The sequence below is a fragment of the Lontra canadensis genome, unplaced genomic scaffold (genome assembly GCF_010015895.1).
Source record: "Lontra canadensis isolate GAN:19392208 unplaced genomic scaffold, GSC_riverotter_1.0 scaffold103, whole genome shotgun sequence".
NCBI classification, from domain to species: domain Eukaryota; kingdom Metazoa; phylum Chordata; class Mammalia; order Carnivora; family Mustelidae; genus Lontra; species Lontra canadensis.
Genome location: NW_022631097.1, coordinates 5,222,887 through 5,232,099, shown reverse-complemented (window position 1 = coordinate 5,232,099; position 9,213 = coordinate 5,222,887).

Below are 9,213 nucleotides of genomic sequence, written 5' to 3'. Positions count from 1 at the left end.
TGGTGTGTACTTTGGAAACTGGAATCAACTCTACTGGTCTGAGATCTTTATGTCTCCAGTCACATTTAAATTGAAATCTATAAAATTCTCTTAGTTATGCTGCAAGTGAGGGCCAAGAGGGACTTAATTAGTTCTCCCTGTTGATCTTTACAGTTACATTGATGAGTATGTGGAATTTCTAATGGAAGTAATGGCTCTAAGGGTGACAGGGGTCAAGTGGCTGCATTTAACTGCCAAAGGCAAGGTGGGCATGGTTACTGTAATGGACAGCAGACTCAAAACAGCAATCAGAATAGTCTGACTCCTAAAGACTTATGGCATTGGCTAGTTGATACTAGTGTTTCAAGAAGTCAAATAGATAGGAAACCTACTAAAATCTTACTTGCTCTGTATAAATAGAAAAGTTTATGCTCACTGGCCTTGTCATATATCCTACCATACTGCAAGAGCTAGCTTGATAGAACAATGGAATGGCCCTTTGGAGATTCAGTTGCAGGGTCAGCAAGGTGGAAATACCTTGCAGGGTTGGGACAAGGTTCTCCAGAAGGCTGTATGTGCTCTGAATCAGTGTCCAATATATGTTGTTTTTTCTCCTATAACCAGCATTCATGATTTCAGGAATCAAGGGGTTAAAATGGGACTGTCATCACTCACTATTACTCCTAATGACCCACTACCAAAGTTTTTGCTTTCTATTCCCATGATATCATGCTCTACTGGTCTACATAGTCTTTTTTTTTTTTTTAAGATTTTATTTATTTGACAGACAGTGATCACAAGTAGGCAGAGAGGCAGGCAGAGAGAGACAGCAGGAAGCAGGCTCCCTGCTGAGCAGAGAGCTGAATGCAGGGCTCAATCCCAGGACCCCAGGATCATGACCCGAGTCGAAGGCAGAGGCTTAACCCACTGAGCCACCCAGGTGCCCCTACATTGTCTTTTTAAAAATAATATTTTTTTTCTTTATTTGAGAGAGAGAGAGAGAGAGAGCACGAGCACACAAGCAGGGCAAGTGGCAGAGAGAGAGAAGGAGAAGCAGGCAACCCGCTGAGCAGGGAACCTGATGCAGGACTTGAGGATCATGACCTGAGCAGAAGGCAGATGCTTAACCAACTGAACCACCCAGGTGCCCCTGGTCTGCATAGTCTTAGTTTGAGAGGGAGAAGTGCTTCCACCAGGAGTTACAACAATGATTTCATTGAGCTAGAGGTTAAGATTGCCAGCCAGTCACTTTGGACTCCTCATGCCTCTGAATAAACAGACAAAGAAGGGAGTTACTGTGCTGGCTGAGTGATTGATCCTGGCTACAAAGAGGATATTGGACTGCTATGACACAATGGAGGTAAGGAAAAGTATGTCTAGAATACAGGAGATCCTCAGGAGCATCTCTTAATATTATGACCTTTGATTAAGGTCAATGGAAAACTACAACCACCCAATCCAGCCAGAATTACTAACGGCATAGACCCTTCAGGAATATAGGTTTGGGTCACTCCACCAGGTAAACCATGACCAGCTGAGGTGCTGGCTGAAGGCAAAGAGACTACAGAATGTGTAGTGGGTATACCAGAAATGACCATGTGATCAATTATACATTAAGGACTATAATTGTCATGAGTATTTCCTTCTTATTTTGTTATGAATACATTTCTGTATGTATATATATGAAGCAAATATATTTATTTTCTTTCCTGTCTTGTTCCTTTATTATATAACATATAATGTATTGACTGTATTGTAGTATCTAAGTATTGTTAATTTTATATCATAGTAGTTAAGTGACAGAACATCAAGGAAAAGAGCAAACATCACTCAAGGATTTTATTTCCTTTTTTGGGGAAGTTGTTAGTGCTTTTTCAGTTGTATGGAGTAGAGTTGTATCATGTTAGGCAGAATTATGATCCAGTTATTTCTCTTATTTGGAGATTAAGTATGGTTTAAGGAGATGTGTATGGGTGCTAAGTTGACAAGGGCATAGGCTTGTGGTGTTAGTTTTATGTGCCAACTTGACTGGGTCATGGATACTCAGATATTTGGCTGAACACTATTCTGGGTGTTCTGTGATGGTATTTCTGAGATTAACATTTGAATTGGTGGAATCAGTAAAGCAGGTTGTCCTCCCCAATAAGGGTGGACATGCTCCCATCCACTGAGGGCCCAAGTAGAATGAAACATGGAGGAAGAGAGAATACACCTTCTTCTTCTGCCTGAGTAATTTAGCTAAGACACTGGTCCTCTCCAGGCCTAGGACTGGGGTTTACATCATTGGGTCCCCCAGATTCTCAGGCCTTCAGACATGGACTGAATTTTATCACTTGCTTTCCTTGGGTCTCCAGTTAGCAGATGGCAGATCATGGGACTTCTCAGCCTCCATAATCATGTGAGCCAATTCCTCATAATAAATTTCTTTCTCCATGTATACTTTATTGGTTCTGTTTCTCTATGGAACCCAAACTAATAGAAGTAGATACCGTTAGCCCTTGGTAACCCAGAAGTCCCCAATTTCTTCTTTTTATATTATTATGATGGTAAAATATACATAACATTGAGCTTACCATTCCAGTTGTTCTTAAATGTACAGTTAAGTAGCATTAAATACATCCACAATGTTGTGAAATCATCACCCCTGTCCATTTGAAGAGCTCTTTAATCATCCCAAATGGAAACTGTACCCATTAATCAATAACTCCCCAGTGCCCCTGGCAGGCATTCTCCTACTTTCTGTCTCTATAAATTTGACTATTCTAGTTACTTCGTATAAGTATAATCATGCAGTTTATGTTCTGTTATGTCTGGTATATTTCACTTAATATATTTTTCATTTTGACCCATTTTGAGTGAATTTTTGTGTATGGTAAGATAAGGGTCCAATTCATCCTTTTGCATGTGGATACCCAGGTTCCCCAGCATTGTTTGTTAAAAACAAACAAACAAAACTATGTCCTTTCCCCATTGAACAGTCTTGGAACTCTTATTGAAATTCTAGTGACCATATATGTGAGGATTTGTTTCTTTGTTCCTGGGCTCTATATTTTATCCCAGTAGTCCATATATTTGCCTTTATGCTAGTACAACACTGTTTTGATTATTATAGTGTTGAAGTAATTTTTGAAATCAGAGTGTGAGTCTTCTAACTTGGTTCTTTTTTCAAGGTTGTTTGGTTATTAGGATCCCTTGAAATTCCACATGAATTTTTGGATGTGTTTTTCTATTTCTGCAAAAAACACTGTGGGGCTTTTGATAGACATTTTATTGAACCTATAGATTGCTTTTGATAGTACTGACATATTAACAGTAGTAAGGCTTGTGACGCATGAATGTGGGATGTCTTTCCATTTATTTGAGTTTTCTTTAATTTCTTTCAGCAACATTTTATAGTTTTCAATGTACAAGTCTTTCACCTCCTTAGTTTAAGTTTATTCCTAAGTATTTTGTTCTTTTTGATACTATTATGAATGAATATCTTTTCTTTTTTAAAAAAAGATTTTATTTACTTATTTGACAAAGAGAAAGAGTATGAGCAGGGGGAGTGGTAGAGGAAGAAGCAGACTCCCCACTGAGCAGAAAGCCAGATGTGGCTTCCTAGGACCCTGAGATCATGACCTGAATCAAAGGCAGATGCTTAACCAACGAAGCCACACAGGCAGCCCAAATGGAATAGTCTTTTTAATTTCCTTTTGAGGCTGTTCATTGCTAGCATATAGAAATTCAAATGCTTTTTGTCTGTTGACTTTGCATCTTGCAACTTTGCTACATTCATTTATTAGCTCTAACCGTTTTGGGTGTATATAGAATCTTTAGGGTTTTATACATGTAAGATGTCATCTGTGAACAGAAAATTTTACTTCTTTCTTTCCAATTTGGATACCTTTTGTTTCTTTTTCTTGCCTAGTTGCTCTGGCTAGAACTTCCAGAACTATGTTGAATAGAAATGGTGAAAACAGGCATCCTTCTATTGTTCTTGATCTTAGGAGAAAAGGTTACTGTCTTTCACCATTGAATGTGGTGTTAGCTATGGGCTTTTCATATGCGGCCTTTACCATAATGAGGAAATTTCCTCCTATTCCTAGTTTGTTGAGTGTTTTTATCATGAAAGGGCATTGAGTTTTGTCAAATGAATTTTCTGCATCAATTGAGATGATCATGCGGTTTTCTTCCCTTTTTGCTAATGTGGTTTACATTGATTGAATTTTGTTTGTTTGAACCATCTTTGCATTAAGAATAAATCCCACTTGGTCATGGTCTGTAATCTTTTTAATGTGCTGTTGAGCTCAGTTTGCTAGTATCTTGTTGAGGATTTTTACATCAATGTTCATAAGGCATTTTGCTCTCTAGTTTTCTTTTATTAATGGTGTCTTTGGCTTTGGCCCAGCCATCCACTAGCGTTGGCTTGGCTATAGGTTGAAAAACTAGAGCAAGAGTGACCACCATGAAAAGCTGACACTTCAGCAAGGAAGAAGAGAGAAAAGCATTTCTTAGCTGCATTAATAGCCATCATCCTTCAACTCATCTTAAATTTTTGTTTGATATGGTTACCAAAAATATGAAAATTAAATTAATAAATGTGGCTAAAAGGATCATGTAAAATATATGAGAAATTCTAAACTCATAACCATCTGAAAGCAAACATGGAATATTGTAAAGGAAATGCATTTGGAGGTAAATTGAATAGCATGCATGGGTGTGAAACTAGGTGAGTGAGAAGCTGCTATTTAAGTTACCAGATCATCTGATGTTATTATCAGAGAGTGTTCCTGTGATAAAGTTGTGAATGAGAAACAGCTATGAGGAAAGTCCAGATTAATACTCTTCTATAATACTCTCCTATAGAGCCCGAGTGACTCAGTTTATTAAGTATCTGACTCTTGATGTTGGCTTAGATCATAATCTCAGGGTAGGAGGATCAAGCCCTGAGGTGAGCCCTACATTGAGCCCCTCTGTGGAGCCCCAGGTCAGGCTCTGCATTCAGCAAGGAGTCTGCTTGAGATTCTCTTCCTCTCCCTCCTCTTCTGCTTCTCCCCCTGTTCATGCTCTCTCTCTCTTTCTCTAAAATAAATAGATAAATCTTTAAAAAGTATTTTTAAATGTTCTTCTATAGAAATATAATGCAAGCCATATGTGTAATTTTATAATTTTCTAAGAGCCACACTTAAAAAAGTAAAAAGAAACAGATGAAATTAATTTTAATGATATATTTTATTTAACCCAATACATATAAAATATTATTTTAACAAGTAATTGATATGAAAATTATGAATGTGATATTTAACATATTTTTTGTACTAAGTCTTCCAAATCTGGCATATTTTGCATTTACTACATATCAACTTGGACCAACCACATTTTACAAGCTTAGTAGTCACATGTGCCTACCATATTGGGCAGTAAAATCTAAACAGTGAGATCTCACTTGTTTAATTTTAATTTTACTTTAATTTTAATTTTCCAGAGCGTGACAGATGTGTTATCTTTTCTGCTCTCTGTTCTTAAGAGACCAACAGTATGCTCTTCTGCAAAGTGGTTCTGTAGGAAGGTATCAATCTTGAAGTCTTTATCTAATGACATATTCTTTAGAAATAGCTGACATTGGACAGATTGTCAAGAAACAAGTCCTTGGCAAGAAATCTTGGCATGTGTGGAGGGGGATGGAGGTCTGGTAGCTAAGTAGTTGTGGCAGGTGAGGGCCTAAGGGAATTTGTTGAGGATTTTAGGCTCACTGGATCCAGCAGGAGGTAGATTTCTTGAGCAGTTGGTAGATAGGGGAACAAAACATCAGGGATATTGGGAACAAAAGTTGAGTGGGCAGAGAAGTTGGCCTTTCTTCCCTCTTTCCCTGCCCATGTGTGAGTACAAGGGAGGTATGTGTATGTGAGAGTGCAGTCTGCAGGACCGCAGCTCACACAGGTCCCTGTCTTGAGCTATTTCCCTTTCACCTTGCTTATGTTCGACTCCCCAAATACCCATTCAGAGTGTTTAATGGGTGTCATTCTTGTCCTGAAAAATTGTGTGCGTTTTACATTTATGTAAATGTGTTGAGTGCTTCTTCCTGCCTGTTCTTCCTACCTTTGTCTCACTCCTGCTGCCTTTGTTCTATCCTTTCCTTTGATGCTTTCCCCACTTCAGTGCTTTTCCCTATTTCTTTTCTTTCCGGCACTTGGCATTAGCTGAGTGTCTAGTGCAAGCCAGATAGGATGCTGGGTACCTCACAGACATTGTTTCATTAAAGTCTCTCAGTAACCTCATAAGGATGGTGACATTGTCCACATTTTGTGAAGGGAACAAATTAGAGCAGTTAGGTGACATGCCTACTATCAGACAGCTAACGCTCTGGAGTCACACTTCACCTTTCTAATTCCAAAATCCACACTCTTTCTGCTGTCCCAAAACCCTTCTCATTCTTTAGAAAAAAATGTACACATCCCTCTTTTAAATGACAAAACAGAAGCCAATTTGGCTATCTCTTGGGACGTAGGGAAACTAGCTATTTGCAGAGCTGGTGATAGGAGCACCTAACATTTACTCATTGCTATGGAAGGCCGTATAGAGCAGGAGTTAAGTGCACAGACTTTGGAGCCTGGATGATCCCAGCTCTGCCCCCAAGCCCATAAGTATCTGTTGACTTTGGGCTGGTTGTCAAACCCTCCCTGGAGGAAGAAGTTAAATTCTATGTAGTAGACAGAGTGCATAATAAGAAAATAGAGGTTTGCGTGTTTTTCACTCATTCATCCATTTGGCAAACGTTTGACAGACCTATAATGTACCAGAGTTACTCTAGGATTATTCTAGGAGCTGCAGATATAGAAAGGAACAAGGTATAAAAAGTCCCTGCCCTTGAGAAGCTTACCTTTTAGTAACGGCAAGCAAGAAGGCTGATACTAAAGGAAGGATGGTGACCTCCACTGGAGGAGGAAACAGTAAAGGCAATAACTGCAATTTACTGCTGTCTGTTGTATGCTAGAACCTGCTTCCGACCAAATTCCATTCCCTAAGGATAAGATTTAATTGTTTAATAATTTTATTGAGGTATAATTTACACACTCTAAAATTCAACCATTTTAAACATGCAATGATTTTTAATAATTATAGAGTTGTACAACCCCCACCTTAACCCAGTTTCAGAACATCTTCATCACTCCATAAAGCTCCTTCTTACTAAGAACAAGGTGTTTTGTTTTCTTGATAAATGAAGGGAGACAGTCTTGTATGTGGAAGGAGCACTGACCCAAGGACCGGAAGAAGCAGGCCCTAATCCTAGCTCTGCCACTGTACCCCCCAAGACTCCTCCCAGCAGAGTCTCACTTTCCTCGCATGTAATGTAAAGGGCAATGCTCACTAAGTGTTCTTACAGCTCTAAGATCTTACAATTTTATTTAAGAAAGTTCTGAATATCTGAGAATTTAGATCTAAAGAAGAGATTTAGAGAAGAGATATAAAACATAACAGGAAAGGGAACGTTGATCAGAAAATTATTAGAAGACATTCTTGTGGGAGTATAGTGGGGGCTAAATGACTCATCCTTTTCTTTCAGCACTTTGTCCAGTGACATTAAATCAACCAACGAATGTTGTTGTATGCCTTAGTTTTCAAAAATATCCTTAAGTATCATCTATGGAATCATTTAGTGTCTTACTTCTTATAACTGGTTAATCAGAAGATCTAATGCAGATGTTTCTTATCTTCCTATAGATGGTTCATACCATCAGTGATCTCTTAACTACTGGAAATAGATTCATTAGCATATTTAAACCTAATCAGATTAAAATACCAATTCAGAAAACTCATCTCTAAAATTCTGTTCCTCTGAGCCACTTTTGGTACCAAATAGTGAGTGTTAGGGTTCTCTCGAGACACAGAACCAACAGGATATACAGGCATACCTCACTTTAGTGCACTTTGCTTTATTGTTTTGCAGATACCGTGTTTTTTATACACTGGAGGTTTGTGGCAAGCGGGTGTCAAGCAAGTCTCTTGGCACCAACAGCATTTGCTCACTTTGTGTCTGTGGGTCATATTTTGGTAATTCTTGCATTGTCTCAAACCTTTTCATTATTGTATCTGTTATGGTGATCTGTGATCAGTGATTGTTGATGTTACTATTGTAATTTGTTTGGGGATACCACAAACTATGCCCATATAAGACAGCAAACTTAATCCATAAATGCTGTGTGTGTTCTAACTGCTCCACTGAACAGCCCTTCCTCTATCTCTTTCCCTCTCCTTGGGCCTCCCTGTTGCCTGAGACACAACAAAATTGAAATTAGGCCAATTAATAACCCTACAGTAGCCTCTAAGTGTTCAAGTAAAGGAAGAGTTGCATGTCGCTCACTTTAGATCAAGAGCTAAAAATGATTAAGCTTAGTGAGGAAGACAAGTCAAAAGCTGTGGCAGGCTGAAAATGAGACCTCTCGTGCCAAACAGTAAGCAAACTGTGAATGCAAAGGAAAAGTTCTTGAAGGAAATTAGAAGTGCTACTCCAGTGAACACATGAGAGATAAGAAAGTGAAACAACTTTATTTTTGATACAGAGAAAGTTTGAGTGGTCTGGCTAAAAGATCAAAACAGCCACAACATCCCCTTAAGACAGAGCCTAATCTAGAGCAAGCCCCTAACTCTCTTAAATTCTGGGAGGGCTGAGAGAGGTGAGGAAGCTGCAGAGGAAAGTCTGAAGCTGCAGAGGCTGGTCCATGAGGTTGAAGGAAAGAACCATCTCCGTAAAAGAAAGTACAAGGTAAAGCAGCAAGGGCTGGGGGAGAAGCTGCAGGAGTTCTCCAGAAGGTCCAGCTATGACAACAATGAAGGTGGCTACACTCCACAACAGGCTTCCAGTGTAGATAAAACAGCTTTCTACTGGAAGAAGATGGCATCGAGGACCCTCATACCTAGACAAGAGAAGTCAATGCCTGGCTTCAAAGCTTCAAAGGACAGGCTATCTGTCTCATTAGGAGCTAATGCAGCTGGTGACTTTGAGTTGAAGCCAAACTCATCGACCATTCCCAAAACCCTAGGGCCTGTAAGAATTATGCTCAGTTTATTCTATTCTCTATAAATGGAATAATGAAACCCGGATGACAGCACATCTGCTTACAACATGGTTTACTGAATATTTTAGGCCCACTGTTGAGATCTATTGCTCAGGAAAAAAAAGATTCCTTTCAAAACATTACTGCTCATTGACAATGCACCTGGTCACCCAAGAGCTCTAACAGAAATGTACAG